Source organism: Canis lupus, chromosome 28 (assembly GCF_011100685.1).
Source record: "Canis lupus familiaris isolate Mischka breed German Shepherd chromosome 28, alternate assembly UU_Cfam_GSD_1.0, whole genome shotgun sequence".
In the NCBI taxonomy this organism is placed as follows: Eukaryota; Metazoa; Chordata; class Mammalia; order Carnivora; family Canidae; genus Canis; species Canis lupus.
In genome coordinates this window covers 39,540,430-39,558,631 of record NC_049249.1, presented here as the reverse complement: position 1 = coordinate 39,558,631, position 18,202 = coordinate 39,540,430, and positions in this window count along the sequence as shown.

Below are 18,202 nucleotides of genomic sequence, written 5' to 3'. Positions count from 1 at the left end.
TTACATGTTTTATTTTGGTTTACACACCAATAGCCAGCCAGAAGAGGTGTGCATCAAGAGGTTATATCCCTCCCTGTAGGTCTTCCATCCAGTTGTCAGCCTCAGAACCATTTGGGGCTACCTCCATGGCCATGCACACGGATTCTTGGGCATGCACAATAAGAAAAAAAATAAATGTATGGTGAGAGATGGGGGAGGGGGAGAGAGGAAGAAGAGAGGAAACAGAAAGAGCGAAAGGAGAGGAGAGAGGGTAACAGAAAGAAAAAGTCAGGGATGAGTTAAGTTGATATTTAAGGGAGAAAAGGGAAAAGCCTAAGCCTTGGTGCTCTAGCAAAGGGAAGAGAGGTGACCTATGTCAGATGGGACAACCAGGCCCTGGTGCTGCCCCGCCCCCCGGGAGGAGACTTGGCCTAGCATAATACATGACAGGAAACTAATCTACACCAACAAAATCAGCATGTGTTCCCCTGCCACTACTACAGACTGGCAGTGTCCTCCACAATCAGAAGGGGGTTTCTACCTCACAGGCAGAGGCATCTGAGAAAGAACTTTATAAACCAAAACATGCTTGTTCGATGATTGAAGAAGAAGTAGAGAGCAGGGCCTAGGGAGCAGTAGGGACCCTCCTGGTTGCCCTGTTCTCTGCACCAGGCTCGATCCGGGGGGGCTGCTGCTGGGGATGGAGCGGAGGATCCTGCCTGGACAGTCTCCACTTGCTGAGTGACAGCCAGTGCCACGGGTGAGAGCTTTCCTGATGGAAATAAGAATTTTATTTCTATTAGTATATCTATTGCAAACAATTTGATATTCATTCTTGTCACACCAAGTAAACTTCCCAAATGTGTTCAAGGGTTGTCACAGCCCGTTATGCAGCGGTACAGGCTATGTGACGTGTTATTAAGCTGCAAGTCTTGGAACTCTGAAGAAATGAAATAATAGCAGCCTTCATAAATTGTATAAGTTTCAGAGATTATGTCTGAGATTCAGGGCCAACTATTGACAGGTATTTTGCTTCAGAGCAGAGTGTATTCATTTTGGAATTCCTTTAGTTACGTGTCAGTCGGCGATGCAGAATTTCTGTGTAAAGTTGCATTAAATCGGGCAAAGTAAGAGAAGGAGTGAGGCTCAATTGTTATCGGAGAAGAATGTCCCTGTGTCACCCTGATGTGAAAAAGCTGTAGTCAAGGGACGATAGTACTCCCGGAGCACCTGCACTGCCATTCCCAAATCACATGGACAGCATCCAACCTCTACCCTTGCCTTTCATGTGCAGAGTCAAGAGAGAAGAAAATGAGACAATGGGTGTCAACAGGAACACTCTCCATGCCCCAAGGTCAGAGGTCTCAGGCTTCTTGGGACTGTCCATCTGCATCACGGAGCATCGCTAACACCATGCTTGCTATCTGTGTTTGTTCCCACAGTGAGCACGATGGGTACCACATGCCCGCATGCAGAGAACTGCTCTTCTAAGAGGGAGTGAGCACCTGTGCCAGGTGGATTAAGTGAAAGACCTTTCTTCCACCCATATTCTTCTGTATTAGAAGTGATGATAGAAATTAGGTCTTACTCATCTCAATTTAGCCCAACACCAGGAGATTCATCTTTATGGCTTTGTCTCCATTTGTTCATTCCTAATTGACCCTCTTAGCCTTGTGCCCACATTGCTCCAGGGAAGCAGTCATTGCTACAATCACCAGTGATGGTGACATCTCTGGTAAGCGTTCCTCTGTGTCCAGTGTCCATTGTACTCAAAGCAAACCTTTCCATGTGGAGATTCTCTTCCTTGGATTAGGTAATAAAGCCCACCTTCCCACATACTCCTGGTTGCTCTATCACCATCTAAAGACCTTCCCTCGTAGGGTGGTGGAAGGGGAGGTGGGCGGGGGAGTGGAGGTGACTGGGTGACAGACACTGAGATGGGCACTTGGCGGGATGAGCACTGGGCGTTGTTCTATATGTTGGCAAATTGAACACCAATAAAAAATAAATTTATAAATAAAAAAAATAAAGACCTTCCTTCCTTTATCAAGCCATTCACTGTCAAAAACTCTCAAGGCTCCCTCTCTGCATTTATATCCTTTCTCTAGAAAATCTCACCTGTGCCCACGGCTCTAATTGCCACCTACGGTCTAATCATAAATTTGTATCTCAGACCAGGCTTCTGCTCTGTGTTCCAAATCCATACACACCCAATAGCCTCCTGGGCATCTCATCATGTGTATGTCATGGGTGTTCAACATACCCAACCAACTAACTCAGGACCTCCTCCGACACTGGTCCTCTCAACATTCTTTTTCTTAGGAATTAGAACCATATTAGAAAAACCAGAACTCTAAAATCCATCCCAAACTCCTGTCAACCCTTAATTCACCTACCTGAAGGTCATCCTACACCACACCCTGGAGATTTCACCTCCTAAGCCTCTCTCCCCCACATCTGCATCATTGGTCTTGTCCAAGCCTCCATCATGGCTGCCCTGCAGACTTCTGTCCACTCCTGGCTGAGTATCCACGTCCACATTTATACCTTATAACCCAACAGAGTGATCTCTTAAAAAGTGAAACTGATCATGTTGCCCTCCTAGCCAAAATCTTTCCCATTTGAGGGACTTAAACATTATTTCCCATTGTTCTTAGAATGAAGCCCACAATTCTCTACTCGGCCATAAGACTCTACACATCTTCATGCCTCCCTAGGAGTCACCTCCGTTAATTCAGTCTTATGGTATGAAGAACACAGCCCTTGGCACAGTTGCTTTGGTGATGATTTGACCACAGCCTGCCTTGGCCAAAGGCTCTATTTCTCACAAGGCCTATTTGGTTCATGGTTTATCTTTGTGCCTTGCATTACACCTCATCCAAAATTAGCATGCAAATAAGACTTAGAAACAAATGAATTAATGATTATTTTAATTTTTTCTTCATCTGTGGACAACCCCAACCTAAAGGACACTGACCCTGAAAATTAGAACCAGGTCCACTCCAGACACCCCATGGAAGGAACTCAAAAGGCAGCTGGGACAAGGTCTCTGTGAAAAGAAACAACTCTGCCTTGTTCTTACCTGTGATCACAAATTCCTGCTTGCAAGACCACAACAAGCTGTCTCCATCTGGAGGACTATAGAACACCCAGTTTTCAGTCCCTCCCCTGCCGCTGATCCTGCATGGCAGCAATTTAGACCATGAAATGTGCCTGTCTTCATGGGCATCATAAATTACACTCTCTGCCTCTGGACCCCAGAATGGATTTAGAGATCTTGTTATTACCCGGTGCATTATCATGCTTTGTTTCTTTTTATTTCCATTTAAGTTCAGCTGGATGATTTGCCTCACCTCGGGTCTGAAATTGTGCTTTTCAAATGAAATGTGTTTATGAGGAGGATAGAGAAGAGTTTGACTGTAAATGTGTGGCTTAGTCTAAGTATCGATTGGTCAAATCACATCCACAATTGCTTTCATAGGAACAGCTGACTCAAAAAACAAGCCACTGCCATTTTCATGAAAGTGATTTGGGGTCCAACAGTGTGAGTAGGGCTTGGACTGGTGCAGGAGTGGTTTCAATGGGGTGTCAGTGGGGAGGAGAGAAGGCAGGTCTGGAAGCACCAGGAACTCAATCATTGTAGAAGAGGAAAGGTGTCTGGAAACTCCAATAACCCACTAAGCTTTGAGCCCATGGACGCAGAGCTTTTATCATATTTGGGCTCCAGCTGAGTTGAAGCTTCTTTGGCTCATCTTTGTGAGCCAATATCTTATACATATTATTAATCAATAGTCCAGGCTCCTTTGGGGGGTGGGGGGGCAGGTGTTGTAGAGGACCAAGCACAATGCTTGGCTGTGAGTCTTTGGGCTCTCACTCACCTGTCATTTCTGCTCCATGCATGAGCATTCTGGTGAGATAAGGTGGGGGAGGTTGGGTGGGAGGTGGAGCAAAGTGGGCAGGAAGAGGACTGAGGTGACAGGATCTTGCTTCTGGGCATTGATTCCACCTGCCTCCACCCCCATGCCAGGGCATGTGTAGGGCAGAGGCATTTCAGCGGCATAGAGAGACCATCCACAAATTGTACTCTCTGTATTTCTTTTTGTGCCTTCTAGCTATAAAATGTGAGACTGATATCAAATGGCAGAAGCAAGTGCCTGTGCTCTCAGACTCAGCCACTCGATCGAGCCAGTTCTCCTAATGAACATGTTAGTGCAACCATATATTAAAGACCTGGCATTTTTTATGAGTGGTAATAGGACATTTTGCCTCTCATCGAAAGACTTTATTTGCCCTGAAAAAAGCAGTTGAGCTTGTTCTGATTTCTGTGGATGGCCCCCTGGTTGTCTAGGCATGGTTAGAGCCCAGTGGTAGGGCATCCTGAACCAATTAAGGGTGTTTACCACCCGATGACAAGAAAACAGCCCCAGGATCAAGAAGACATTCTCTCGGAGAGGCTCATCAGCTCTCCTTCAAAGGGAAAAGGGATGTGAAGTCGTTATTGCTCAGGATAGAGGAATCTTCAAATGCCATCCTAATATGATATTTTGACAGATATTTGTTTCCATGAAGAGTAATGAATTTCACAAGGGAAACAGATTGGAAAATGATTAAATGGACACAGTGCTTTAAAGTGTGGCTCCTGGCCCGCGCTCCTGAGTAATGATGCTCTCTGCGGCGCAGTTCTGGAAGAAGCCCCTTCCAGCCCCTCCTGGCTGCTGCTGGTGGGGCGTCTTCCAGGCCAGCGGCCCCCGGGGCAGCAGAAGGTGAGGAGGGGCTTCGGTAACATCTGCATCAGAACCAAGAAAAGAGTGCTCGGGATTTCCCAGAGAGGGGACACTTCCAATTCCTTCTTTATGGAACTGTAATTACCATATGGATCCACGATGTTGTCACAGTCCTCAGTAATCCATTACCCTTTATCTGGCACTTTTTAAAATTTTCAGTATTTTCATATATTATGCTGTCTTAAGTGATAAAAACGGAGACAGGATTCAGCTTTGGACTGGAAGTTTCTATTGGTTCAAAGAGGACTTTTTTATAGGGTCTGTTTACTTGGGCCTCTAATGAAGCTTTCCATGCTTCATTTTAGTTTGTGGAAGTTTTCTCTAAAGGCTAGGTTGCATTCCTTAGAAAACAGACACCTCAATGGCCCGTTTTGGATTGGCTCCTGTTCCTGCATCTTCTCAGAGCAGCAGCACATCATGGCATGGCACTTGGCCAATTTGGCCACTCTGTGTCTGCAGGGCTCCAACTGTGCTGTCCCTCGTGCATGGCGGTAGGAGCCGGGTTCATAAGCCCATGTGATGGCTCTTGGACTGACCATGCGGTTCTCCCAGTGGGCCCGAGCACAGCCCCCCATTGCTGCAGATTCCGTCGGTCTGGCTAATGCCTTGATCACAAATGCTGCCTCGTGAGCACAGTGAGGCCACATGGTACGCAACGGAGCCATCTCAGGGATAGCAGAGCCCACATGGGGAGATACGGGGAGCTTGGATCTGCGCTGCTCAGTTGGGTTTGGGTTACTACAGATAAGGTCTCAGTATTAAAATAATCTGTGATATATTTCTTTCCGGGTTTAAATTGAGAAGCTGCATTCATGTACTTAATTGAAGCAACAATTAAAAATAAACTTTTTCTGGGTCATAGGGCAGATAAAGAAGCTGTGGTCTATGTATACAATGGAATATTCCTCAGCCATTAGAAACGACAAATACCCACCATTTGCCTCGACATGGATGGAACTGGAGGGTATTATGCTGAGTGAAATAAGTCAATCGGAGAAGGACAAATATTATATGGTCTCATTCATTTGGAGAATATAAAAAATAGTGAAAAGGAATAAAGGGGAAAAGAGAAAAGACAAGTGGGAAATATCAGAAAGGGAGACAGAACATGGGAGACTCCTAACTCTGGGAAACGAACTAGGGGTGATGGAAGGGGAGGAGGGCGGGGGGTGGGGGTGACTGGGTGACGGACACTGAGGTGGTCACTTGATGGGATGAGCACTGGGTGTTATTCTATATGTTGGCAAATTGAACACCAATAAAAAATAAATTTATAAAATAAAATAAAATAAAATTCTAATGGAAAAAAATAAAATAAACTTTCTCACATTCATAAAATGTGAAATCATTAAAATTCTGCCCTGAGTTTTATGAATTAACCTCCACAGTCACCAGAATTATGTTTGGCGAAAAAATGCTCACTCAATTCAAACTATCTTGTGGATTTGGAGGCAGACGGCTTCCCATCTGACCGTCCAGGAAGGGTCTCCCAGTTTTCAGCATTTGTTGATACACCCCGTTCAGGGTCTCCAGGAGATTTCCCCCAAATCGAGACATTGATGAGTCAAGAGAAATAGGTATTCATCTTTTAAGAGATTCAACTTTTTGAAAATGTATTAAAACTGAGAAGCATGGGGTCTATACATACATAAATGTGTCTGCAGTTTATGCCAAGGAAGCTAGAGAAAATGTAAGCTATAAATCTGGCATGTTTGGCCTTCTGTAAACAAAATACACAGTAGTAGATATGACCATAAAATTAGACCCAGTACCTACTGCCCTTTGCAAAGCGCAGATGTAACCCTAATGCCAATGGCTTACTTTACAAAATAGCAAAAATACCTTGGGGGTAGAGGGAGGTTGTGCTTGTTCTAAAGGGTGAATCAGTTATCAAAATTCATCATTCAGGCCTAATAGGGCAAGCGGCTGCAAGAGGCAGCAGTAACTGTCCGGGGCCCTTGCTCATTCTCCTCAATATCAGGTCCAATGCTTGGTTTGCACATTTGCACTTGCCCAATACTTACAGAGGTTCTGAGTCTTTACAGGTTTTATTCATCACTATCCTGTGGTTTCATAGTTTTCCTTGGGTCATGGTATGAGATGGAATGAGTAGGCATCATGGGCCGAGGAGGCCATTGATTTTAATTCCTTGACTGACCGAGCATCCTGAGCACCACAGAAGCAAGACGCCGAGGTCACAGGGATCCTGTCTCACTGGTTCTTCCACTACGCTCTGCCGCTTTCCCATGAGAGAACGCAGTGCATTCTGATAACTCATCGTGCTCTACGACTATACATGCCCTACGGCCGGCCTCTGGACCGTCTGGGATGAGTGCCCGTCCCTGCAGCTCTGTGTCCTCCTTCATCACAGTGCAGAGTGTGGAAAGTGTATAGTTACCAATGGAAATGCTTACCATGCACCAAATATGTGCCAGACATTGCACCGGGGTGTGGCTCGGCTCCTCGGAGCGTAAGGTCCAGCAATGAATGAGGGGGTACGTAGTGCCCGTCCTGTGAACAAAGGTGAATGGAACGATGACGCCCACCGTTAGGGAGGATGTGACGAAATAGGTAAGCTTGGAGGAAGAATAAAAATGAAGCAAAGTATTTCCGGTGGGCCAACTGGGGAAAAAAAAAAATTAAAAATGTCTGTGTCCTTTGGGTTAGCAATTTCACTTCCAAAAATTCATAGCAAGTAAATAATTAGAAATGCATTTGATAAACTATATTCAAGGATTTTCCAAACACTGCATTTCATGTCAGGCAATGAGAGATAGCTTAAGTAAATTATGGTATGTCCACACCATAGAATTCTTTAAAGAATTCATTAGAATCATAATATATGAGAATACAACTTGACAGAAGAAAAAAATCATAATGCACAGAATCTATAAATTCATTTTGGGGATAATTCTTTATGATATTGTGTCTCCCTTCATGTACTTGGTATAGTCTCTCCATTTACTTAGGTCTTCTTCAAGGACGTTTTAAATAAATTTTGATTTTTTTTTCCTTATACATCTCCTTTAGATTTATTCCTTGATATTTATTCAGATATATTTTCTGAATGTTTTCCACTGATGTTAAAAATGCAATTTAATTTAGTGTATTGATAAAGTAGCCTCAGTGGCTTTCTTTTTTGTTATTATTTTCCTGGAATATCTTCTGTCCAATCTAAAAAGCAGTCATGTCATCACACACCACCTTCATATTAAAAATATAATAAAATTATATCCACAAAAATAGGCTAAAAAGTCTTACCTCAAAGTGCTCATAGCACATATGCCTGGTTAGTACCACCACAGGCCATCTATTTTTTTCTTTACTTATTTTAGTGCTTACAATTTTTTCTTTTTTTTCAGTCTTCCATCCCGAATACATAATTTTTAGTTTGAGTAAACATAGCAGGCATTCACATTCAAAAATGTATAACATTTTTTCTCAATTGAGCACCTCTGAGCACCCCTCGGCATTCTACAAACTAGTGAAGAATAGAGATATGTTTTATTTTGTAGATTCTAAACCCAGGCTCCATTTGCACAGCAGAGGATCTATTTCTAGAGGTGAGGAATTGTCTGCTCTTCCTTTGTACTTCTCCAGTTCCAGCTCGATGAGCATTGCTTCTCTCACCCCCTCCTCCTGCAGCCCCCCAAAACCACCTCTGTGGTTGGGGTTCCATCTGTCCTCAGGACTGAGCCAGAACCCCAGAGACAAGGGCAGCTGTCTGTGGACAGCTCTCAGGGACGGTGCAGTGAAGCGGGAGGTTCAGACCTGGGGGAAGTCTGTCCTTTGACAGCCCTGCATTTGTCACCTTTGGGTGAGAAAGAACAGTTGACACCAGCGTGGGTTTCCATCAAGAGACAGGGATGCATGGAAGGAATGCAAGGTGCACACAGGGCAGAAATGAATGGAAGAGGTGTGGGGGTCAGTTTCGAACACACTCCCAGCATCATCCCCTAGACACAGCGAATGCCTGAGATAATCAGAGATGGGGGGTCATAGGAAAACTCTCCAGTCTCTCCATCAGAAAACCGGGTCAGAGCTGTGCTCTTCAAACATGCAAGCCCAGTGAGCCCGGCTCAGAAGCCAACAGATCCTTCTCCTGATCTGTTGGCTTCACTCCTTAGTCGGTGGTCCTCCAGGTAGTGGCTGTCTCTGGGGAGAAGGTGTCTTAGTCAGCTTGGGCTGTCATAACAAAATGCCACAGACTGGGCGGCTTAAGCAAAAGACATTTATTTCTCACAGTTCTGGAGACAGAGAAGTTCAAGATCAAGGTTCCAGAAGATTCTGTTCCTGGTGAGGGCCCTCTTCCTCACTTACAGGTGACATCTGCTCACTGTGTCCTCACGTGGTGTAGACAGTAAGCTCTGGTGTCTCTCTTCGTTCAGGGGCACTAATCCTATCATGTGGGCTCTACCCTCATGATCTCATGGACCTTGAACTACCTCCAAAAGGCCCCACCTCCCAATTCCATCATATTGGGGTTAGGGCTTCAATATATGATTGAGGGGGGGCATAAACATTCAGTCCACAACAGGAGGTGACTGGAGTGTGTAACAACCCTCTCACCCGGCTCCTACAGATCCACATAGCGCTGGTGAGTGACATTTCCACCTTTGCCTCCAGGAACCTCTGAGACACTGGAACAAGGTGTTACATAAAGTAGCTCCAAGTTCACACCTCACCCCTCTAAACAAGCATAAATGCCCTATGTAATGCCCCACCTCAAATGGCACCCAGCACTGTGGACTCCTAGCTCTTCATCGATTAGATAATGAGATGCGGGGCCAACCTAAAATCCCCCAAAACATATGTTAGTAACATAGGAATGGTGCTAGGCCTGTTGTTAATTTGTGCATTCCCGTTCATTATGAAATTCTGAACATTAAATCTCTTTCCCTGTGTATATTAAAGTCTCAGGAAGTTTAACTCTAAAGCTGTCCCTTCTTCTCCTTGGTCTGGTCAGAGCCCCAGCGCCCCCCACCCCCACACTCTGGCCCTGCGGCCGCTGTGGTGCCAATTTTCGCCAGGACATGGGAAGCCCCTCACTCCCTCCCCTGCTGAGTTCTTCTTGCCCCCGAGTTTTAGAGAAGATGCTCAGATCTCAGGGTCTGTGACAGCTGCCTGCAGCCGATTCGAATCTAGAGCCTGACACATGATGAGAGTCTAGAGCGCGGTGCTGCTGCCTGCAGACCCTCAGCGCTAGCCCCGGGAAAGAAGGCAAACAGAGGACACATGAGGGGAAAAAAGGGCTTTGACTCGTCTGAACGCCGGCCAGTTTGCGCTTGTTGTCCGGAGGTCACAACCTGCGAACTTCAAGTCAGCCGGGAGAAATCATCCATCAAGAGTTTAAGTGAGTTGTCATGCGCTTCCCTCTCCTGGAAGCCCGTGGCCTTTTAAAGGCTGTGCCATGTTTCTGGGGTTTCTGACCTCTGTCGCGGGCTCCTCCCCCCCGAAAATTGCCTTCTCTCGGCGTCCAGGTCCCCAGGGCATTGGCTGCCCGTCACTGCATGCAGAGTCGCTGAGGTCTGGGTCCCCGGCTGCAGCACAAGCCGCTTCCTGCCTCGTCTTCCCCCGCAGGCCCCGCTCAGCAACCAGCTGCCTGGGAAGGCCGCCCGCCTGCCCGGGGCACCACACATCACGGCCCCCCACCAGCCCCCTCCGCGTGTGCATCGCTGACCCCCAAAAGTCATGCTTGGGGAAGCATCCCGCGGGCACCAGGTTGGGCACCAGGTTGGGCACCACCACGGTGGCGGAGGCTCCGCGTGGATTTGGTGCCCGGGTCTCACGCTCCCCCCTTGGTAGCTCCAGGGTCCAACGAACACAACACAAGCAGGCAGAGCTAAGAAAAATGGGAGCGGCCGGGGTGTCGGGCAGGACGTGTGTCCCGATGGAAGAGGCAGAGGGGACCGGCGCGGCCCTGAGCCAAGGGAGGCAGGTCCGAGCGAAGGGGCCGGGCCCAGAGGCAGGAGCCAGGCTCGAGCTCTCCCAATCTCCCATTCCGACAGGTCTCCCTGGTCCCTTAGCCGCAGTGCTCCCCACACCCCCCACCCCATCTGCCAGGGCCTCACCCCGTGAGCTGCCCCGATGCTCCAGCACCGCATGGGAGGCCGCTCGTCCGAGGGACGCAGGCTTCGTCCTCTGCGGGAAGGCTGCTTCGATCACAGCGCCCCTCATTCCTGGGATGCCTGTCGTTCTCACAAACAGGACAATCATTTTACCCAGCGCCCTTTCTCGCTTTCACGATCTAATTCGTGATTTTTCTTCTGAAATGACAAATTTTCCCCTCCCGATGTAACGAATGGAGTGTATCAGCTTTCTATTATCGAATCCACTTTTTTATTTTTTAAAATAAACCGTTGGCCGTGGTCGGTTACCATCTAAACGTATGATTTTCCTTTCCCTCTGGATTCTGAAAGAGCCCCCGAAACTTCTCCCCTGTATCACTAGCTCAGCGCTCGGCCCTCAGTCCCCCGGCTCCGGCCTCCAGCACTGCGTGTGCTCCTGGGGACGGCGAGGCCTTCCTCGGCCCCGGCCACCTCCAGGAAGCAGCGGCCCCCCTGCCTTGCCCTCCCCTCCCACCTGGCCAGCCTGAGACTTTCCAGAACAGAGTTCTCAGAGGCTCGCTCTCCTCCACGCCTTGGGCACCACTCCTGCCCTCGTATTTCAGCATCGTTGAGTTCCTGCGTGACTGCGGCTGTTGGTCCTTCTAGAGACAACATCTGCAGAGGCTGTAAATTGGGGGCAGCTTGGTCACCAAGATGAATGCCTCGGGCGCAGGCAAGCCCTTCTGTTGGACACGAGGGCCACCCCGCACTGCTTGGAGGATCAAGCACGTTTGTTGAGTGTGACATCTCCTTTCTATAGTGCCTAACACGAGTCGTCATGGGTCTCTTTTCTTGTAGGCCCGGGAGTGTTTATAAATAACTCAGGATAGTCTAGATCGTCCTGTCACAACCCCAGTCTCAACGGCCTAAATCGAGGAAGGCTTGTGTCTCCTCTCCGGCACACGTTCCCTGAGGGTCAGAGGAGGGGCGGGGGTGGTAAGGAGGGTTTTGCTCGGCGTGGAACCCGTGGGGCAGGCCCAGCCTCAGAGGGGACGGAGGCGAGCAGGGTCTCACCTTGGCCATCACACACCCCAGCCCAGCAAAGGCGCACAGGACTTCTGCTGAGAATCCCGGTGGGGGACACGCAATCCGACCTTCTTCCAGCAGGAGCGGAGGGGAAAGATCGCAAGACCCGTACAAATGACTCCCCAAATTTCAAAGGTAAGCTGGAGGCAGAGTCGGATGTGGCTGGTCCCTCGCCATGTTAACCTGCAGTTCTAACACATTCGTTCTGAACCTGGAACATGCCCAAGGAGCAAAGCTTTGTTCATGTGGGATTTCGCTGCTCTTTGCCCATTTCTTGCTTCTGGCAACACGTATCGTTCACACGTAAAGGGTCCCTGGTTTGCTCTCTCCCTGGCTGCTCCCTCCCAGGCTCCTGCGCCAGCCTGTCTCCATCAACCAGCGGTTGAGGGGCGTCTGTCCTGGTCCCCTCCTGCCTGCATTCCCCGCCGGGGCTGTCACCACCTCTGCACCTGCAGTTTCCGTGTGTGCACGTCCAGCCCGAAGCGCACGTCGGAGCTCAGACCCACACCTGCAGCCACTTCCTCTAGAGCTGGATGTGGGTGGGCTGCAGGCCCCACGCACCCTCCTTGCCTCCCCTCCGCAGCTCTCTCTCCGTCTGGGACAAGCCAGTGTCCTGGAAATCTGCACGGTTTCCCTTCCCTCCCTCCCCCCCGATCACACATCCCCCCTCAAGGAGCTCCTGCACTGCCCACTTCCCTGCGTTTCCCGCCCCACAAGCCATTGACGTGCTTCCCCCAAACCACCGTGACAGCTGCCACATTAGTCACCAGCAGCCAACCCCATCCATGCTCCACACGGCGGTGAGAGAAATCCCTTAAAATGCCAATCTGATCGTATCCCCACCCACCTGGAAACCGCACGACTTCCAATTACCCTCGGACCAAAGTCTGGCGTCTCCATATGGCCTCCCGGCTCAGCTCACCACGCTGCCCCCGGTTGACCTCCATCAGCTCACGTGTGCCCGCCCAGGTGCTTTACCTCCCGGCCAGGACTCAGCTCTGTGCTCAGCTCCCGGCTTTCCCATCCCATCTCTAGAGGCCTAATAAGCTTGGAACAGGGGCTCTGCCTTTGTATTTTGCCCCGTAACCCCACAAATGACGAAGCTGCTCCTATTCATGGAGCGGCCTCCCTCACCGCTCGGACTCTGCCCAAGTCAGTCTGTCCGGACTGTCCTTGCCTGACTCCCCTCCCAACCAGCCTTCCCCAAGAAACCCTCCCAATCCTGCGGGCTTCCAGAGCCTTCTCTGTGACCCTCACCTTTGGGGCCCTGGCCAGGCTCTGTCGATCCTGTGTCCCTGTAAGTTCCCAAGAGCTTCCAGGGAATCTTTGTTCTCATGGACACAGTGTGTTCAGGCGACGCGCCCAGGGGTCAGGGATACACTCAGGGGACACCTGGCCTGGACTTCAATCTACCTCCTGGCTGTGTTGCTCTGGGCAATTCCTTAGCTTCTCTGTGCTAGCTTTCTTCTTCTTTTTTAAGGTTTTATTTATTTATTTGAGAGACAGAGAGCACACGCGGGGCTGAAGGGCAGAGGGAGGGGGAGAAGCAGGCTCTTCACTGATCAGGGAGTTCGACGTGAATCGTGAGGCTCCATCCCAGGACCCCAGGATCATGACCCGAGCCAAAGGCAGACGCTTCACCGACCGAGCCCCTCAGGCGTCCCTGTGCTTTAGCTTTCTAAAGAGCAACAGCACTCAGTTAAACTTCAAATTTAGATAAACTTTTCAGTATAAGTTCCATTTAGTATATGTCCCATTAAGTATTTGGGACAATATTTGGGGCCAATTGTTAGGCATCTGAACCTAAACTGCAAAGGGCCCATGAGCTGGGGACTGAGCTCTGCTCCCTGAGCACTTCATGCAGACGCCGCAGGAGGAGGGGCACTTGGCAAGGCCTGCAAGTTCCCTGTGCATAAGGTTACTGGAGAGGTGAATGAGAACCTCCGGGAGAACAAAGTGATATAAGATGTAAAACTCCTGGGGTAGCGCCCTTTAGCAGCGTGGATGTTAGGTAAACGTCTGCTATTATTATTTTATTGTTAAAAATCAAGGTTCCCCGGCAAAGAAGAGCTCCTGGGAAAGCTGTGATGTGACGCGGTCCAGATCGCCCAGCCCGGTGCACATGCGGAACTCGTTTTTGTCCATGTCTGCCTCGAGGGAACGTGGGATGCACTTCTCAACCTCATTTCTGGAAGCAGATCTGCGGCGGGACCAGCCCCTGGACGCTTCCGCGCGGTCACCCTCTGCGGGCGGCTCGAGCCTGTCATGCCGACAATTACTGAGAGTCCTGGCCAGCATCTCAGGACCCGCTGCCTCCCCTAGAAAGCACGTCTCATGAATTCCAGGAGGTTCTTCACAGGCTTCTGAGCCCCTTCCCCCCCGACCCCAAAACCCACCCCCGTCCATCCTGGCCAGATTCGTGAGTAAGAAAGTAGGCTGCATCGTGCATTTTCAAGTTTAGATAAGTATCCCCTCCCCCTTTTTTTTAATAGTACATCCCGAGCAATCTTTGGGATAATATCCTAAAATACTCCCATTGTTTATCTGAGCATTGGGCTGAGCACCCTGCCTCCTAGCTAGCAAGGAGATCCCCACCTCCAGATCCCCATCCGCTTCCCCCCAGCTCCCACCCTGGTGGGCCAGATTTTGCTGTCTCGTGTGCTCCCTGAGGGCCTCTTTTTGGCCTGTGCATCCTGCCTTCGTGTCAGGTGAGTCCCTCTGCCACCAGGCCCACCACAGGGGGGTGAGCTTGGCCGAGTTCAGAGGGTGGCACGCGGGACGAAGGCTGGGGCTTGGCAGCCGCAGGGCCAGCTCCCTTGCTCTGCCTGTCTTGGGCATCACGCATTTCCTGCTCAGTGGAGCATTTCCCAGACGGAAACACTCACCTGTCTCATTGTCCAAGGGGCCACCCACTCTCCCAAGGAAGGTGCCTTCACGGAGCCGTGGGTCCTGCCGCCCACCCCGTCCCAGCCCTCGGGGCGCCAGAGGCAACCAGTCGCGCCGCTCCATCCCCGTCCTGCCAGTCCTCCTTCCTTCCCTCAGGAATGATGGAAACTCCGGGCCGCACCCCTCGCTGCACAGAAGTTGTCTTCCTCCTGTTTCATCCACCCCAGATGGTCTCATCAATACTGCATGATTATCACAGAGCCACGATCTTTGGATTCTGGGAAGTCACTACACTCCCTTCACTAATTTTGTAAAATGGGAGAATTTTTCTCAATACTAAGCAAAAAGGGACAGCTTTATTTTCAATAATAATGCCATTCCAGAATTTTTTTAAAGCATCCTTTTTCCTTGTGGATCTTTGACATTAGAGTTGCAGATTAACTTAACATTTTCTTAAATTGGAGATTTTCAGTGAATAACTACATCTGAATCCCAATCAAATTTTTCATGTCAACGAAGTGGTTCACATCAAAGTGGAAAGGGCTTTTAGCTCCTCATAATGAATCTTGCTTGTTGCCTCCAAGCGCAATCACTGCGAGGCTACAGATAATTTAATTACCACGATTGGCGCCATCTGCTTTAATTCTCGTTTCCAGGCAAAGCAACCAAGAGAAAACCTGTGACTAGTAGAGTGGGGGGGACGCGGGCCCAGGGGAACGGGACAGAGATGGGGACGGGGACGGAAGCTCTCTCTTTACCTGTCCGTTCTTTTCCCGCATTCACAGGGCAAGGGCCTGTTCTGCGCCCCTGGGGACGGAACAGTGAACAGGTACGTGCTCTCCTCCCTGGGGCTATAGTGTCATTGCCCCATTTATTGTCCTAGGGAGGTCATTCTGATGCCCTCCTATCACCCAGAAGGAAAGATGCCACGCAAACCAATCCAGCTCAGCTTGTTTGGGGTTGTTTCTGTGTTTTCTTTTTTTAAGTTCCACAAGTAATCAATACAGTTCTATTTTAGCAAAACCGATTTTAACCGAAAAAGCCCTGCTGTGATGATTAACGCTTCCTCATGGTAGGCCCTATCGTTTTTCTGACCCAAATTCTCCGCTGTACCAAGCACACTCGGGAAGGTGATGGCGTCTCTCTGCCCTAGAACACCGGGCAGGACTGGGAGAGGCAGCGGACAGCCTGGTTTCTGATCTATCATCAGTAAAGTCCCACTTCTAGTTTAGAAGCACTTCGCTCCCACCGGTAGCAAACGTGGCCTGTGACACGGGCGCTTAGGGACCCCATGGCAGCTTTTCTTTCCTTTGAGGGAAGACGCGTGAGAAAGACCTCACCGCTGAAGGACATCTTTGTTTTAGTCTCAACTATATTTTCATCCAAAGAGTTGCAAAAGCCAAACCACGGGACTCACCAGAGTGAGCTAAATATTTTATCTGTTGAGTAAGTTCTGAGCCGTGTCTTTGACCTAGGCTGACCCTCAGGACCGCCCGAGCGAAAGCAGGAGCTGTTAACTGTCAGCCGCAGCTCATGGAACCCACTGGAGCGATGCAGCGTAGATGGTGGATGGACTCTGGAAACGGTTAACCCCGATCCAAGAAAACACGACTGCTCCTTCATGGCTTTGTCCGTGTGGGTGTGTATCGCTGTGCACCTCCACAGTGACCCTGCCGGTCATCCCCGAGAGAGGTTCACGGAAATGCACGTCCCTCTCGTGCCTGGTTAGGCAAACGTCCAGACGTCCCAGGTACGAGGGGCTGAGTTGGAGGATACTACCGTTGGTCCAGAGGAAGCCGTGAGGCCTGTCTGTGCCCGGAGTCTCAGTGCTGGCTCGGGACCACCCACCCTCGCCCCTGAAAGAGCAAAGGTGAATCAATACCTACAGATGCTTAAACCAGCCCAGAATTCTAGGGTCGGAAGATAACTTCAGACGCAGTGAATAACACGATGCGCTAAATCCCAGCCTTTCCGGAGCATTAACTGCACGGGCTGGAGCAGGGCTGGTTGTGCGCGCGTGACCTCGCTGGACTCTCATGGCCCTTGGAGAGTTCATGGTATAACCTCTGCGTACGAGGAGGTCTTACATAACTTACTTCAGGTCAGCAACCGAAGCAACGATGGAAACCGTGTTCACTTTCAGAACTCTCTGACCCCAAAGACCCCGATCTTAAGAGGCACCTGCCTTTTTATTTCTAAGATGGATACAGACGGTTATTTGTGAACAACTAAAACCTCTTACCTCGTAGAAAAATACAAGCTTTTGGCTCCTGGAGGATGCCTCTGGCAGAAAATCGCATCATTTCTTTCTTAAGCGGTTCCCATGTGATTCATGGCGCACCCAGGGATCCTTGACACGAGAGCACGGGCTAGCCTGCCCACGAAGCCACGCGACGTTGAAAATGCTGTAAGTGGCAGGGGCCTTAGAACATCTGCTCCCTGACCTCATGGGACAAAGGCATTGCATTTCCAAGAAAAGCGATAAAGAAGCTTTCGATGGGGTTTGCCGCAAACACCTACAAGCCCCTGAAGGAAGAAGCCCACGTGGTGGCAGCTTGCCCTCTGTCCACCAGTGCCCACCTTGGGGCAGGGATACACGACGTAGGGGTTGTCCGTCACTCCTCCTTGATGATCAGTCCGCATTTAGATTAATTAGGTAAGAACCTACAAATAACTCAACTACTGAGGACACCACCCTACCCATCATAGAGCACAACAAATACATTTAATGGAATCAAGCTCAGCTGAAGAACCATGTCTGCGTTCAGCCCCTACAGGCAAAAGGGAAAGGCAAGGTGGAAGGACCGGCCCAAAGTCCCCAAGCCTCCAATGGGGCAATGTGGAGAGACACAGGCAGGTCAGCATCAGGCCACCTGCTGCATTAGCCTCGGGTGCACATCCCCGGCTTACCTGGGCCATCCCCATCTGGACGCTGCCAAGACGTTCTATGGCACAAATGTCCTGGGTACAGTCTACCTGTGTTTGCCAGTGCAACAGAGCCCAAGTCAGGTGGCTCCAACAGCAGCGAGGTCCCAGGAAGACCCTGGTTCCTATGGCATCAGTTCTGGTGCCATTACACCAGGGAGTCACCAGAACCACTTCTTTCCATGGGCACCTGTGTTGGGATTTGAATTCTTTCTTGAACTGAGCAGACCTTCAAGGTGACGAAGCCAACGTCCTCACCTTCACCTCCTGCGACAACCCCATGGATGCCTTTGGCACTGGGGACCTGTAAGGACCATCCCAACCCCCTTCTAACTGCTTCCCCCCCCCCCCCCGCCACCCCAGGGCTCAGAGGTGGGAGCTCAGCGAGCAGGAGAATGAGTGCCAGGTGACATTAATGCCCCAGGTTGGTGCCCTACACTTCCCATTAAATTTCCTCAGTGGGATGGTTCATCTGACATGTCAATTCACCTGCAC